Genomic DNA, 16516 nt, shown 5'->3' with positions numbered 1-16516 from the left:
GAAAAAGAGAGAAGGGCTGAAAACCTGATAGATTTGATTCATATAAGGGTGGTACAGTGGCTGAAATCTTTAGAGTCGTTCACAGACTTTGAAATGGATGATCTGTTGAGAAAGTGGGGAGAGATTGCTAAGTGTACCCAGGTCAAAACAGGCCTGAGTTTGTCTTGGATTCGTCCTCCTTCTGGTTTTATAAAACTGAAATTTGATGGTAGTAGTAGAGGCAGATGTGATTTGAAACTAATAAAATCAGTAGAATATTTCAGAATAAAGTAAAAGAAATCAGAGAAGAAGAAGGAGACAGCAAGGAGGAAGATTGGAGAAGAAAGGAGAAAGAAAGGAGAAAGAAAGGAGGAGTTCGAATTTCTCCTCTTTCCCCTACTCTTATCTTTTATAAAACATACTTAAGTTACATAAATTACAAGGAGGCCCTTAAGTAGGCATCCACATCAGCACTAAACTTAGAAAAACATAAAAAGAACTAAAGGCCCATAAAGAAAAGGCCCAATAAGAAAACATAACATGAAAGAACTAATAATATAGACACTAATGGGCTAGGGCCCATTCGGCCAAGTCTCTCTACACTCCCCCTCAAGCTGAGCATAGATATCTATCATGCCCAGCTTGCTTATATAATGAACCAGCTTTCCTTTAGGAACACCTTTTGTCAAAACATCAGCCAACTGTTCTTCAGAAGCAACAAATGGTAGATAGACTTCTCCTGAGGCAACTCTCTCTCGTATAAAATGTCTATCAACCTCAATGTGTTTAGTTCTGTCATGTTGAACATAGACCTCCTATCATCAATACATCCGGCCCAATTAGCATTAGTGTATGTTTCCAGCTTCATGTGTCCATGCTTAGCAAACAAGATACCTTTCCCTAGAGTCCCTTTTAGATAGCACAGAACTCTCTCAGCAGCTGCCAAATGTGTATCTCTGGCAGATTGCATAAACTGGCTGATTACACTAACTGCATAGGAGATATCTGGCCGAGCCATGCAAAAGTAAAGTAAATTCCCAACCAGTCTCTGGAACACCCCCTTATCAGGCAATAGTTCACCTTCAGTCGCTGACTACTTATGATTAGATAAATAAGAGTAGAAGTAGGTTGAGCCCCCAGTTTCCCAGTCTCTGCAAGGAGATTAAGAACATACCTCTGTTGAGAAATGAAGATACCATCCTTAGATTTGGTAACTTCAATTCCCAAGAAATATCTGAGTTCTCCCAAGTCTTTAATTTCAAACTCAGTGTTAAGAAAACTCTTGAGATGAACAACTTCCTGAGTATCATTTCCTGTAACCACAATATCATCAACATAGATAATCAGGCGGGTCACTAAGGAATCTCTCCTCTTAACAAACAAAGTATGATCCGACTGAGTCTGTGTGTATCCAAAAGCAACAAGAGCAGCCCGAAATCTGTCAAACCAGGCTCTAGGAGATTGCTTAAGGCCATAAAGAGACTTCTTCAGTTTACAGACCTTTCCTTGCATCTCCTTCCCATACACCCCTGGAGGTAAAGACATATAGACTTCTTCATTTAGGTCCCCATTCATAAAGGCATTCTTTACATCAAATTGATGAAGAGGTCAGTCAAAAGCAGTAGCTAAAGATAGCAAAACCCGAACTGAAGTCATCTTGGCTACTAGGGAAAAAGTTTCTAAGTAGTCAATACCATACATCTGACTATATCCTTTAACCACCAAATGGGCCTTATATCTATCAACAGTACCATCAGAATGATACTTGATAGTGAACACCCACTTACAGCCAACCGGTTCTTTCCCTTAGGCTGATCCACAACTTTCCAAGTATTGTTCTTATTTAAAGCATCTAGTTCAGTCATCATAGCATCTCTCCATTTTGGTTTGGATAAGGCATCTGGGATAGAGTGGGGAGTTACATGTGTGGAAATAGAGGCAAGGAGGGAATAGTAGGAAGAGGAAAGGAGGCTGTAGGACAGGTGTTTGGAAATACAATGAGCTGTGCATTTCCGTTTGCCTTTGCGAAGGGCAATAGGGAGATCAAGGTCAGGGAAGGTGTTGATTCGGGCCTAGTTGTTTTTATTCTTATTTTAAGTTATTTAGTTACGAAGTTGTTGGGCTTTAGGCCCATTAGTTTATGTTTTTAAGTTGTGACTGTTCAATTACATTAGTAGCCGCCCTACTAAGGGAATCCTTGTAATATTTCATCTTTTAAGTTAAGTATAAATATAATGAGGGGTTGGCGGCTAGGGTTAATCTAAGAATCTTGGTTGACTTCCTACTCTTTTCTTCTCTACTGCTGAAATCTTTATCTTCCTCCTCTTTCCCTTCACAAGAAATTCGACTAAATCTGCAATCAGTGATTTCTACTTGGTATCAAAGTAGGTCGGAGGTTCCTTGAGTTGTTTTCTCATGAAACCCTAGATCGGCCGACTGCATGGTGATTTAAGAGGCTGATTGAAGATCTCAGGTAAGCCCAGTTTTTGGTTTTTTGGTGGATCTGTGTGCCCTATAGCTGATCTACAGTTTCTCCTCAAAATCAAGAAAAACTGGAGAAAGGGGAAGAGTCCTGTTTCTGTTGGACTCTTCAATTTTGACCTAGGAAGTGGTGCCCTAATTTTTTAGGGTTCCTTGGCGTTTTCTATAAGGGGCGGTTCAAGTCTTGCCTGATTTGGAGGCTTCTAGAAAAAGCGGCTGCCTCTTCTCTCTCTTCTTCCATCCCACAAAAAAGGAATCTTTTGTGGGAAGACAGTCTAGGACACCAGAAAGGTGTTGTTGGTTCCAGAAGTGTTTCGTTTGATCTTCTTGCATATTTTAGTTATTTTCCTTACATTTTTTGAGAAGCACGGAGGGTCACGGAGTTGAAAATAAGCTCGGGAGTGAAATGAGACCAGTGGGAGGAGGTGTTGGAGACCTTTTCGGGATTGGGACCATTACATTCTTTATCTTTCTGCCTCATACTCTTGGCTCTTGTTTCAATTTGATGTGAAGAACGCTTTCCTAAATGGGGATCTGCGAGAGGAAGTGTGTATGGATCTTCCTACTGGCTTTCATAGTGATACTGAAAAAGGAAAGGTATGCAGTCTTAAGAAGTCACTTTATGGCTTGAAACAATCTCCCGGAGCATGGTTTGATAGATTCAGAAAGGCCTTGAATGCTTTTGGCTACACTCAGACTCAATCCAATCATACCTTGTTTGTGAAGCGAAGGGGATCTTTGGTGTCAGTCCTAATTGTTTATGTGGATGATATTGTTGTCACGGGGAATGACCTAAGTGAGATTGATTGTCTGAAAAGGAATCTACATAAAGAATTTGCAATTAAGGATCTTGGAGAATTGAGATACTTCTTAGGCATTGAAGTTGCAAGATCAAAACATGGAATTTTTATCTCTCAAAGGAAGTATGTCTTGGATCTTCTTTAAGAGACAGGGAAGCTTGGAACGAAGGCAATCAATACCACTATTGATCAGAACCATAGAATCAATGCATCAGAAGGTGAACCAGCAAAGGACATTGGGAGATATCAGAGACTTGTGGGTCGGCTGCTATACTTGTGTTTGACAAGACCAGACATTTCCTATGCAGTAAGTGTGGTAAGTCAATACATGCATGCTCCACGAGTCCAACATTGAGAGGTAGTTGATAGGATTCTTGCTTATCTGAAGAGACACCCAGGCAAAGGAATATTGTTTATTGATCATGGACAGTTGAAACTAGAGGCTTATACTGATGCAGATTGGACAGGATGCCTTGATGACAGGAGATCAACTTCAGGAGTGTGCACCCTTGTTGGGGGTAACCTTGTCTCGTGAAAGAGTAAAAAACAAACAGTGGTGGCAAGATCAAGTGCTGAAGCTGAATACAGGGCCATGGCACATGGAGTTTCAAAACTTCTCTGGATCCATTCCCTATTAGAAGAAATTGGTGTACAGGCAGAATAACCTATGACGTTATACTGTGATAACCAGGCAGCCATTAACATTGCCCATAACCCAGTCCAGCATGACCGAACTAAGCACATTGAAGTGGATAGACATTTTATCAGAGAAAGAGTAACTTCTAGAGAAGTTTGTCTTCTATACATTACTACTAATCTGTAGCTCGCTGATGTTCTCACAAAAGGTGTTGCAAAGAACAAGCTAGAGCATGATCTATGCAAGTTGGGAATGTGCGACATTTACTCTCAACTTGAGGGGGAGTGTTGAGTTGGGCCTAGTTGTTTTTATTCTTATTTTAAGTTATTTAGTTAGGAAGTTGTTGGGCATTAGGCCCATTAGTTTATGTTTTTAAGTTGTGACTGTTCAACCCTACTAAGGGCATCCTTGTAATATCTCATCTTTTAAGTATAAATATAATGAGAGGTTGGCGGCTAGGGTTAATCTAAGAATCCTGGTTGACTTCCTACTCTTTTCTCCTTCTCTTTTCTTCTCTACTGCTGAAATCTTTATCTTCCTCCTCTTTCCCTTACCAAGAAATTCGACTAAATCTGCAATCAGTGATTTCTACTGAAGGTATCCGAAGTGGTAGAAGAGGGCTGACCTGTTATCTCAGTAGTGATGGGAGGAGAAAGAGGCACATCTGAAGGCGTGAAAACAACTTGCATGTCTTTGAGTCTTTGTCTCTGGTACCACCTCTGGATAATAGGATGGGAAAGAAAAGAAGGGTGATGAGTAGGAGGAGGAGGGGGAGCAGGGATAGATGACTCAACTGGAGTAGACTCTATGGAAGATTCAATGGGAATTGGAAGAGGAATAGATGGTGACAATGCAAACAACTCGTCTGAATGCTCCCCCTCAAGAGAAGTACCAAAGAAAGGGACTGACTCTGCAAATGTGACATATCTAGAAACAAAGAGAGTGTCACAAACTGGATGAAAACAGCAGTACCCCTTCTGTGTGGAGGCATATCCCAAAAAGACACACTTGTGTGCTTTAGGTTCAAACTTATGTCTTTGATGACTGTGTACATGGACATAGCAAGTGCACCCATAGACCCAGAGAGGAAGAGAAAACAAATCTTCATTTGGAAAAAGCAAGCTAAAGGAGGTAATAAACCCCAGAACCCGAGAAGGCATTCGGTTTATCAAGTATGTAGCTGTAAGAACAGCATCACCCCAAAATTTAACAGGAACATGGGAAGCAAAAAGAAGGCTCCTCACAACCTTAACCACATGTCTGTTTTTCCTTTCCGTGACTCCATTTTGTTGAGGAGTGTAGGAATAGGAACTTTGATGAATAACTCCAATGTATCAAAGTAGGAGGAGAGACTCTTCTCAAAATATTCCTTTGCATCATCAGATTGGAATATTTTGATCCGAGTGTTAAATTGGATAAGAATAAGTTCATGAAACTTTTGTACAATATTTGGTACTTCATCTCGGGATTTCAGAAGGTAAATCCATGTGTAACGAGAGAAATCATCAATGAAAAGAATGAAATATTTGTAGCCCCCCATAGCAGGTAAAAGATATGGCCCCCACACATCAGAGTGCACAATATGGAATGGAGAAACAAATCTTTTATTACTCACTAAAAAAGATTGTCTACAATGTTTAGCAAGTTCACGTGACTCACAATGAATACTCGATAGGGATATTCCCTTAAACATTTTTGGAAACAAATGACTCAAAGCTGAAAAAGACGAATGACGAAATCTGAAATGACATATCATGACTCTATTAACCGACTCTGATAAAACAGACTCCAAAGGAACTCCACTAGGTAATCTAGGACTTTGATCAGAGACATCCAACAAGTATATCCCATTCGCTTCATGGCCACTCCCAATCATCCTCTGAGACTTCAGGTCCTAAAAAACACAATAAGTAGGAAAGAAAGTTATTATGTAGTTCAATGATTTGGTTAAACTACTAACAGATAAAAGGTTAGTTCAAGTGAATCAGAGGCTTTAATATTCCCTTGCCAGATATGGGAGCAAGAGATCCATCGGCAAGAGAAATCTTCTCTCTACCCGAGAGGAGCTGGATGAAGGGATGAGAGATCCATCCCATGGACGCCCAAAGTTTGCAAACCTAAGGGGCGAATTTCCAAAATTTTTCTCTCCCTTCAACTGGGAATCACATTCCCTATTTAGAAAATCATATTTTCAAGGATCATTCTTGAACCTTAAACTGAATCAGATCTGAACCAAAAGGAGTAGGAGAGAATTATACCTGATACGGAGAAGTAGTATCTCCCAACGAAGGTGTTCACGCCCAAGGAAGGATCCAAAAACTGCTCCCACTGAAGATGGCGCAGTGCAGGATGGAGCAGAATCAACAGTGTTCTTCTCCAAGAATTCTGTCCTTCACAAGAATCAGCAGGATGGTACGTGAGCACAACTTCCTTTCAATCCTTTCTTAAAGAACTGATGTCAAGATCCAATCTTGACTTCTCCCACAACTGGAGATCGAACTGGCAAACAGGGCGGCAAGAACAGGGAGGCGGCAAGAGAGTATTCGCAGGGTGCAAAATTCTCTCTTCTTGATTTCAGCACTAAAGAAAATCTGATGATCTCACTAAAGGCTGCCGCCCCCTTCTTTTTGTTAACCTAGAAAGATCAGCTCCTAATCTCATTAGGAGCTGCTTATCCAAATCATATTTGGATCAGCCTTCTCTTCAAGTGATAAGGATAAACCCTTATCTTATCTGTAGATTAGATTAGCTTTCTCCTAATCTCATTAGGAGGTTTCTAAATCTGAATCACATTCAGATCTGGACTCTCTGAGTGGATAGGGTCAAGACCCTATCCTATCTGCTAATCCATCTCAGAATTCGCCCCATTATCAACTAAATAAATAGCCCAGTTCGAAATGGGCTTTAGGCCCATTAAGCTTATGTGCTCACTCAACCTTCCTAACTGCTGCCCAGTTGGGCTTCCTTGTATGGCGTGGGACCCAAGCATTGATCTACACATCAGCCACATGGGTTCGGCCCAGCCTTTGTTACAAGGCCTGGCCGAATACATTGTTAAAAACAGTGCACCCCCTGAAACCCATCGAATGGGCTCTATGGGCCCAACACTTACCCTAAGTGGTCCCTGGGCCAAGTCACCTTGTAACACCCAGGGACTGTGGGCAGATGCAAGATTAGCCCATCAGGTATCATCCTCAATGGTCTTACACTTAACCCTCAGCCCATAATGATCACACTCTGCCCGACAAGAGAGGACCTCTCCCTCGGCTGCAAGGAACAGTGTTGCACTCTCCACTTATATGGATCTCGTGAATTAAAACCTTTTTGCAAACATTTGAGAAACCATAATATATATATACTTTTATATCTCATATAAAATATACTTTGCAAAACAAATCTCAACGGTTGAAATCGGCTGCCGGCAGTCTTGGTTTCCATCAGTGAGAGTGCATCCCCGATCATTACCTTTGTCCGACAAAGGGGCTGATCCTGTCACTATGATCACCTACTCAGATGAATTCTCGGACAGTCCCAACATACCCAGGTTTTGACCCCCGCTAAGGATCTCACTGATTGGTACATCAAAGACAGCCCAATCCGACACCTAGTGTAGTATCATAATCGAGTCTAGGGGTCGGGTGTAACTTTCCAGTTTTGCCCATCAATCTCCAAGGTCCAGGGCAATACTGGAAATCTGGTCCATTTCATGGATTCAATTAATCCTACACTGTGTGTGCTTAGGGTCTCACCCTGGCAGCTGAGACAGGCCACCCCAACCGACTTGGTGGCACCACAGTGTCAGCCTTATCAGGATAGGTCTCCCCAGACCGACCCACTGGCTGTGAACATTCTAAACTAACACGAGTCTCATTAAGTGTCCAGTTTAAGGGTATTACACAGAAACATACCAAGGGAACATGAATCGAATATGCACTTTTATTCATTTACAATAAATTCATAAAGTACATCATTCTGATTGAAGCTAAGGGCATACAAAACTGTTTAACACTGGAATGAGCAAAAGAGGTTGGGTAGGCTAGTCATATGGTCTGATGCACTAGAATCTATAATCCAAGGAATTCTATGATTACCTGAGATTGTAGCATGATTTGCATAAGCATGAAAACCTGAATGGGCAAAAGTAGATGTAGAGGGGGTGCCTAAGGAGGAAGATGCAATAGTAGACTCCAAGTGATTTACAATTTCCCATCTCTCTCAAATTCTGCCTTCACTGCTGTCAGCTGTTCCACAGTAGATTTTTCTTCACATTCAGACATTGTGGCAACATTTGCATTCTTGGGTTTTCCAGACTGACCACCCTTCTTAGAGCTGTTGTTGTTTCGGAACCTCTCAGGAAGAAGATCTGGATGAAGCTTCCAACAAGAATCCTTAGTATGTTTCAGCTTCTTGTAGTATTGTAGTATTCACATATCACTTCCTTTTTCTCATTCAACCCCTTTGGTTTTATTCTAGCATGTGCAAAATGTTCTGGAGGAGGTGGGGTCTGTAGCTGTACCTGTCGCCTGCACTCTTCACTTCTCACCATAGAGTATGCCTGTGTAAGTGACACATCATCCTTGGCTAAGATATTCTGCCTTGTAATATCAAATTCAGGATTGAGTCCTGTAAGGAACTCAAACACCCTGTTTCTTTCCACAAATTTCCTGAAAATTTCGGCATCTTTGGTGCTTTCCTATGCAATTGATTCCATAACATCCAACTCCTGCCATAGTGACTTCAACATCGAATAATAGACAGCCACACTCTTCTTCCCCTGTCTTAAATTCTTCACATCACTCTTTAGTTTGTAGGCCCTTGCAACATTTAATTTTTGAGAACATGTCTCTGTCACACTATCCCAAATCTCCTTGGCTATGTCATCCACAGATAGTGTTGACTTATATGGGGCTGCATAGAATTTACCAACCACCCAGTAACTGTGTAGTTATCCTGCATCCATTTCTCATATGTAGGGTCAGAGTCATTCGACACCGCCTTACTACCCATTAGAAACCCTAGTTTACCTCTAGTACAGACATGAAGCTTAATGGATTGTGCCCACGCAAGGTAATTTGTTCCATCAAGTTTAATTGTAGTCACTCCTATAAAATAGGAATCTACGGAACCAACCCCCGACACAAGGATCTGCGTCACCTCACTTCTAGATTGCTCCATCAATCAAACGAAAATAAAAAAACAATGTTTTTAACCTTTATAGACCTAACTAAGGTCAGTCAAGCACTCAAAAGCCCCAAAACTAGGGTTTCACCGTACCTAGCCTCCAGGGAGAAAGAGAGAAGAGGTAGCCACTCAAACCAGAGCTATCCAAACGACTTCCAACTGCAGCCACCCACTTTTGGAGATAAAAAGGAACCCTCCAAGCCTTGAGCGCCACACCCAAACAACCTCTTCAACCCGTAACTAGAAATTCTCTAGTCAGCTAGGGTTTTGGAAAAAAAATTGTAGTCCCACTTTCTTGGCAATCTTCGACCAGATTCTGACTTCTGAAACTCTCTACCAACTAGGCAAACAAGATCTCTGAATAATCAGCAATTTATCTCTCCATACACCTTTCGATTAGAAAAAAAAATGTATGGGAAAAAAAGAAAAAAAGGAAAGGGAAGAGAGACCTGCTCTGGTACCAAGATGTGATTCAAAACTAATAAAATCAGTAGAATATTTCAGAATAAAATAAAAGAAATCAGAGAAGAAGAAGGAGACAGCAAGAAGGAGGAGGAAGATTGGAGAAGAAAGGAGAAAGAAAGGAGGAGTTCGAATGTCTCCTCTTTCCCCTACTCTTATCTTTTATAAAACATACTTAAGTTACATAAATTACAAGGAGGCCCTTAAGTAGGTGTCCACATCAGCACTAAACTTAGAAATACATAAAAAGAACTAAAGGCCCATAAAGAAAAGGCCCAATAAGAAAACATAACATGAAAGAACTAGTAAGAAAGACACTAATGGGCTAGGGCCCATTTGGCCCAGTCTCTCTACGGAGGGAACCCTGGGCACTCAGGTTTTGGGGGTGTGTTTAGGGATGATAATGGGATTGTTTCAGCCTTGTTCTCAGGCCCAATTGGGACAGGTGATTCTCTCAAAGCTGAGATTTCTGCACTTGTGGAAGGTGTCCAAAGAGCAAAGGAAATGAACATTAGAAGACTTGAAATTAAAGGGGATTTGGAGGTGGTAGTAGGACGGCTGAAAGAAGACAAGACTGGGTTATGGGTTTACAACAATGAAAGGAAAAAGTTCAGGTGGTTGGTTAAGGACATGGAAATTAAGCTCAGTTGGGTAAAGTGATCTGCTAACTCGTTTACTGATGGGTTAGCTAAGCAAGGGGTGGTTAGGGAATCTATGTTCTGGGCTCAGTTGTAACTTCTGTTTTTTTTTTCTTTTTCTTTTTTTTTTTTTTTTTTATGGGGGCTCTAGCCTCGGTATGGGGAGTTAAGAAAGTTTACCTCCCTTTCTTTGTACCATTTTTTTCTGATTGATTAATGAAATTGTTGTTACTGATAAAAAAAGAGTAAGAAAATAGTAGGGTAAAAGTTTAGACAAAGTATGGGTTTTAGGTTCACCCCTACTCTCTTTGATACTTGTCTCCGAAGTACGGATCAATTCTGGCTTTGTTTGTGGTCCTATAGCTGTTGGAACCTCTGTCAAGGCTAAACTGAATGTAGTTATTACAAGGTTTGGGATAATGAGATTGGCAAGAACATTAAATTACGGTAGGTTATTCGAGAGTGGTAGTAAGCTGACTTAGAGGACAAGGACAAGAGTATTAGTAGCATTTGCAAACTCTTAAAGGAAATAAAAAACTTAACATGGGGAAAGTATTTTGACTTCACATGGTTCCAAAGGTCAGATAATGGTTTGGTTGATATTTTAGCTAAACAATGACTACAAAGGGATCATCTTTTTTGGGGAATTGTAAATGCTGAAAATTTGTATGATTTGAATTTGGGTGTAGGGGTAGTAAGCTGACTTAGAGGACAAGGACAAGAGTATTAGCAGCATTTGCAAACTCTTAAAGGAAATAAAAAACTTAACATGGGGAAAGTATTTTGACTTCACATGGTTCCAAAGGTCAGATAATGGTTTGGTTGATATTTTAGCTAAACAAGGACTACAAAGGGAACATCTTTTTTGGGGAATTGTAAATGCTGAAAATTTGTATGATTTGAATTTGGGTGTAGGGGTGGGATCTGCCTGATATTGTATGTGGTGTGCTGGGAACATTGTATATACTGATTCATTTTTAGATCTAATAAAATTTAAAGTTATCCATAAAATAATGGAATGTGACAACTACAATTTTGTGTATGAATTAAAGAATTACAGTTCTGTACCCAATAACTATATAGAGAGAATTAAATTACCCTTTAGATTAATATTTCAGCTTGTTACACTCCCCATCAAGTGGAGTGATAATTGTCATGCTAGAGTACAGAAAGTTTGCACATTGAGGTGCCCAGATTAGAAAATAGCAACCCCTTACTAGGTGCCCATTTTTTTTTTTTGGGGGGGGGCTGAGTTGCAGTGGCTTCTGGCTCATTGAGGTGGGCCCTTCATGGACAGCCTTTAAACTGTGTTTGGTGAAATTCTGGAGAGCCTAAATAGGCTGCCAGACAGTAATTCTTTGGGCTGTCCTCTTCAGCCTCTTTCAATAGCTTATCTGGAGTGCCTCAAAGCAGCTGAACCGGCTTAGCTGAATGTTCAGCTCAGCCCTCCCAAATGGGCCCTAGGTAAATCTGCAACTTGGGCAGATTCGGATTGAGCATTTCCAAAATATAAATGGACCTCCAAAAGGCCCAGGCCTGATGCTGTGTAAATTCTTCAAGTTGGGTATCCAACTTGTACCCTTGTTACTATGAGCAGACTTAAAGTTTCAAAGCACCTTGTTAACCGCTTCTTGATGTGGTTTTTGAGGAGCATCTATTATTGTCTGATTACCCCAACTGCATAGGCATTGTCAAGCCTTTTCGAGGAAAAGTACATCAATCATCCAACTAATATTTGAAACTTACCTTTATCTGCCATGAGATAAAGGTGCCAACTGGTTGGTAAGATTTCCTGCTGGTCGTAGTGGAGACTTGGGATCGAATCCCGCCTGCACCTGGGTTGGGGGATGGGCTACCCCCGTTGTGTAGCCTTTCAAAAAGATATAAAAAAAACCTTTATCTGCCATGAGATCACATTCCTTATACAATTTATGATTAGGATCAATTGGTGCGTTGACTTGGTCCTTATTGATTTGTGTTTTACTTTTATGTGTCCTATGCCCTTCTAAATCCAAGTTGGACCTTCAGGTAATTTTTAGGATATTCTAGTACCAAAAAGGACTGGATGCCGTCCCAGGTTCTAGAAGTTCTTTTGTGTATTCAAATATTCTCAACCCAGTTTGATAGTATCCCTTAAATAGTTTCTTATAAGAATCTTGAGGGTTCCAAGAGGAGATAGCCAATTGTTTTGTTGCTCACTTCATATCTATTATAAGGAGGCCTTTAGGAAATAGAGTGGAGCTGGAAGGTGTTACTTGGTCGAGACTTTCTGATGAAAACAAAGGCTGGCACTGGCTGGAAAGGAACTTTGAGGAGGTGGAAATTAGGCAAGCAATTTTCTCGATGGAGAGATCTAAGGCACCAAGATCGGATGGTTTTACCATGGATTTCTTTCAAGATTATTGGAATATAATTAAAGAAGACCTGTTTGAGGTTTTTAGAGAGTTCGTGGATAGTTTGATTATAACTCGTGGAGTCAATTCTACTTTTCTAGTCCTGGTTCCAAAGAAGGAAGAGGCTAAATATCCAAAAGACTTTAGACCTATCAATCTGGTGACTAGCATTTATAAGATTTTGGCCAAGGTCTAGGATAAAAAAGGTGCTCCTTTCCCTCATTAGTCAACTTCAAGTTGCCATTGTTCAGGAGAGACAAATAATTGATCAAATTTTAATAGCAAATGAATGTGATGGAGATGAGAAGATCGGGTAATGAAGACTTCGTATGTAAATTGGATCTTGGAAAGGCCTATGATTTAGAGGATTGGAGCTTCTTGTTAGAGGTTCTAAGGAAGTGTGGTTTGGGGGGTAGATGATGTAAATGGACTAGTGACTGCCTTACTTCCTACCATTATTCTATTCTGGTCAATGGGGTAGTCAATTATTTTTTCCTAGCCTGTAGGGGCTTAAGACAAGGTGATCCACTACCCCATTTCTTATTCACATTGGTTGCTGATGCTTTTAGTAGACTCTTATTAGAAGCCGACGACATTATAATTTTTTGTGAGGATTGTGACTTGATGAAGGTGAGAAACTTGAAGAATCTAATAATTCTCTTTCAGAGTGCCTTTAATTTGAAAATCAACTTTGAGAAGAGTTGTGTGGTAGGACTAAACTCGGATGGGAGGGAATTGGAGACTATTGCTGTTTGTTTAGATTGTACCTATTCCGAGTGGCCTTTGAACCATTTACGACTTCCCCTAGGTGCCAATCAAAAGGAAAGTAAGTTTTGGAATCCCGTGGTGAAAAAGTTTGAAAAAAAGATGGCGGCCTAGAAGAAGAAATACATTTCTTTGGGGGGTAGAGTAACTTTAATCAGAGCAACACTTGGCAATTTGCCAAATTACTTTCTATCAGTCTTTAGGATGCCTAATAGGGAAGCTAAGAGGATAAAAAAATTGATGAGGGAATTCTTGTGGGAGCCTGGGAAAGAGAGAAAGGTTCACTTGATTATGTGGGAAGTGGTGAGCTAAAATAGAAAAGAAGGGGGTTTAGGGTTAAGGAATTTAGTTAGTAAGAGTGAATCTCTTTTATGCAAGTGGCTTTGAAGGTGGCCTCTAGATAAAGAGAGATTATGTCATGAGGTGGTGGCTAGTATCTATGGCTACTCTAAGACTAGTTGGGATGCTGGGGTATCTTGACATGCTTTGCTCACAAGTCACAACACCTTGGAAGGCAATTTCTGGCACTCCGCCTAAATTCCTTAAGTTTGTAAAGTATGATGTTTGCTCTACTATGATATTGGTCCTACAATTTTATCCTCCAGGGATGTCTTGATTCAAGATAAATTCATGAGGAAGTACCCCTTGGAGGAGATTACCTGCAATGAAAGCGACTAAAGAAGAACTCCCAAATGCAAGTACATAAGGGTAAGAGTTGAGACAAGGATTGAAACAAAGATGGATTGAATGAGAAGATGGAGAGTTGAGACAGGGATTGGAATGAAGAAGTTGGTTTTAGAAGAAGGAAGAAGCAAGAGTCTATTAGTCCTCAAACTAAGAGACAAGGGAAGAACAACCATTTTCTTAATAGGCGAGGCTACGTAGTGGCTGAAAGGGTTCATCGGTGGAGCATGTTTCTCAGTAAAGAAAAATGGGTGGATGAGTTATCTGGAGCTTCCAAGAAGGAAATATCAGGTGGTGCTGAAGTACAACCAGAAGGGCTGGTTCGTGGCTGTGACTGAGATTTCTAGCAACAATAGAAAACAACTGGTATGCCTACCAGAAGGAAGACAAGGATTGGGTTGGAGCTTGTTTGCTTAGAAGCTGCAAGAGTTTTTGGAGATGAAAGTGAATAAATTAATTTAAGGAGGAAATTCCAAGAATAAGCAAGATAAAGAGTTAGAAGAAGTGATTGTAAGGGGTGCAAACAAACTGCAAAAGATGATACTGGAAGGAAACGAAGAAGGATGGGAGAGGACACTGGTTTTGGAAGCAAGCGGGGAGGGTTTGGATTTTTGGAATCATATTGAATGTGTTGAAAAAGAAACTACATGTGGATACAAGAGTTTTGATTGTTCCTTTTGACAATAAATGAGCTCTTTTGAAAGTTGAAGAGGAAATAGTGGATTTTGACAGGTTAGATACAAAGGTGGGTGTGATCCTAGTGCGGAAATGGTCTGTCTCCTACAACAGAAAGGTGCTTCATAACGGAGCTTTTGCTATCAGATTGTTTGGATTGCCTTTCAATCTTTGGAACAAGTCAGCGTTGGAGAAGGTTGTGACAATGATAGGAGGGATCTTCATTTCTTGCAATTTTTCGAATCTTAGCTCGGTAGTGGTGGAAGTTGCTGGAGTGAAGCCAAAAAGAGGTGCTTTGATCCATTGATGTCTTCTCAAATGGAATCAGGTCGAAGGTTTGGATTGCATCGGAACACAAAACGTCATTGTAAGGGGATGGTCAAGGGGTTGAAGATGAAGCTGATAGGGAAGGGGGGAGGCCACGTGGCAGCCACAGTTTGGAAGAGCGTCTAGTGGTAGAAATTTTAGGTGTGGAAGAAGTTTTGGCGGGGAAAAAGAAGAATTAATCTTAGTTCTTGGAAAGGATAAAAATATTAAATGATTTTGGAAAGAGGGAAGTTGAGAACGAGAAACAAAAGGGCGTGGATCCTTTAAGTTTGGATATTTTGGGTGACCTGATTAGCCTAGATGGCCCAGGAAAATTTAGCGGGTTGGGTATTAGGGGCGAGTGCTCCAAACCAGGTAGGATTCTGAAGACCTTTAGCAACTCATCAGATAATCCCGACGAGTCTTCTCTTAGAAATGAAATTCGAGATGCTAAGTTTCTCTATCCCGGCGAGTGCTCCAAACGATGCTGAGTTTTTTCTATTTTATCTATCATCATCTAATCATGTTTCATCATAAATATTTAATGCAACAACATGAATTTAACAAAATGCTAACATATTCTATATTAGTTCAAATTACTTGAGAGAATTAAACAAATAATGCTTTAAAATGACTTTGTGGTTGATTAGGTAGTTGTTAATCAACTAGTTGATGGCTAGTTGTCCTAGGGAACTTTATCATTACCATCGACCAACTATGATGTGGTTGATTTGTCCCTTACTAGGCAGTCGGCTGGTCAATGACTAGTTGAATCTTTGATTAACTGCTGTTTAGTGTCATATCCATTGCCAAATTATGAGCACTTGAATCATTTCTTGCTACTTCAATTGGTGCCCTAAGATCAGTAAACTAATTCCATCATCCAAACGATGTACCAAGATCTCATTTAGTCTAGACCACCCAACTTATGTATTAAATTGTTAGGGACTCAGAAGGGCAGAAGCTATGCGTGTATTCTAGAAGAAAAAGGAGGCCATGTCAGCCTAGTGAGTAAGTTTCAAAGACATTGTAATTCTGTTGTAAGCCAGTTATGAAAGTAGCTGAACTAGTATAAAATGACATTGTATCTGGACAAGAGAAGTTTGAATAAAGTCTTACCTTCATTCCCTCCTTGTCTCTTCTACTTCTAACCCTGGAGGTCATCCTCCCTCAAAGAGTACCGAAGTTGGGGAGCTACCTAACGTAGATCATCCCAAAGATCTAGTTCATCAAAGTTGTATTCTAGGATCAATGAACTAATATCAACCACCCAAGTGAACACCCAAGTTCAACTAATTTGGGCTGTCCAAACCATCTACATGGTCAACCAAAAAAATCTAGGCTGTCAAAGTGGTATTCTAAGTCAAGAACCTTGGGTGTCCAAGCAATTTACCAAGATTTCAATTAAACTTGCCATTCAAGTAAAGCATCAAAATTTATAAAAAGTCTAAGCTGAATAAAGTGATGAACAAAATAAGTGACAGATTTGAACCATCAAATGTTCTCCTAAGATTA

At 40.4% G+C, this 16516-nt stretch overlaps 1 protein-coding gene across 10 annotated transcripts in view; it reads left to right on the top strand.

Annotated features, from left to right (window-relative positions):
- The window catches only part of LOC104596751 (RNA helicase family protein), a 164166-nt gene that overhangs the window by 37318 nt on the left and 110332 nt on the right, over nucleotides 1-16516 (top strand). The gene's annotated exons all lie outside the window — the stretch shown is intronic.

The sequence above is a fragment of the Nelumbo nucifera genome, chromosome 5 (assembly GCF_055504915.1).
Source record: "Nelumbo nucifera cultivar China Antique chromosome 5, China Antique-T2T, whole genome shotgun sequence".
Classification (NCBI taxonomy): domain Eukaryota; kingdom Viridiplantae; phylum Streptophyta; class Magnoliopsida; order Proteales; family Nelumbonaceae; genus Nelumbo; species Nelumbo nucifera.
Note: the sequence above shows the minus strand (reverse complement) of the source record. Positions and strands in the feature narration are given on the sequence as shown.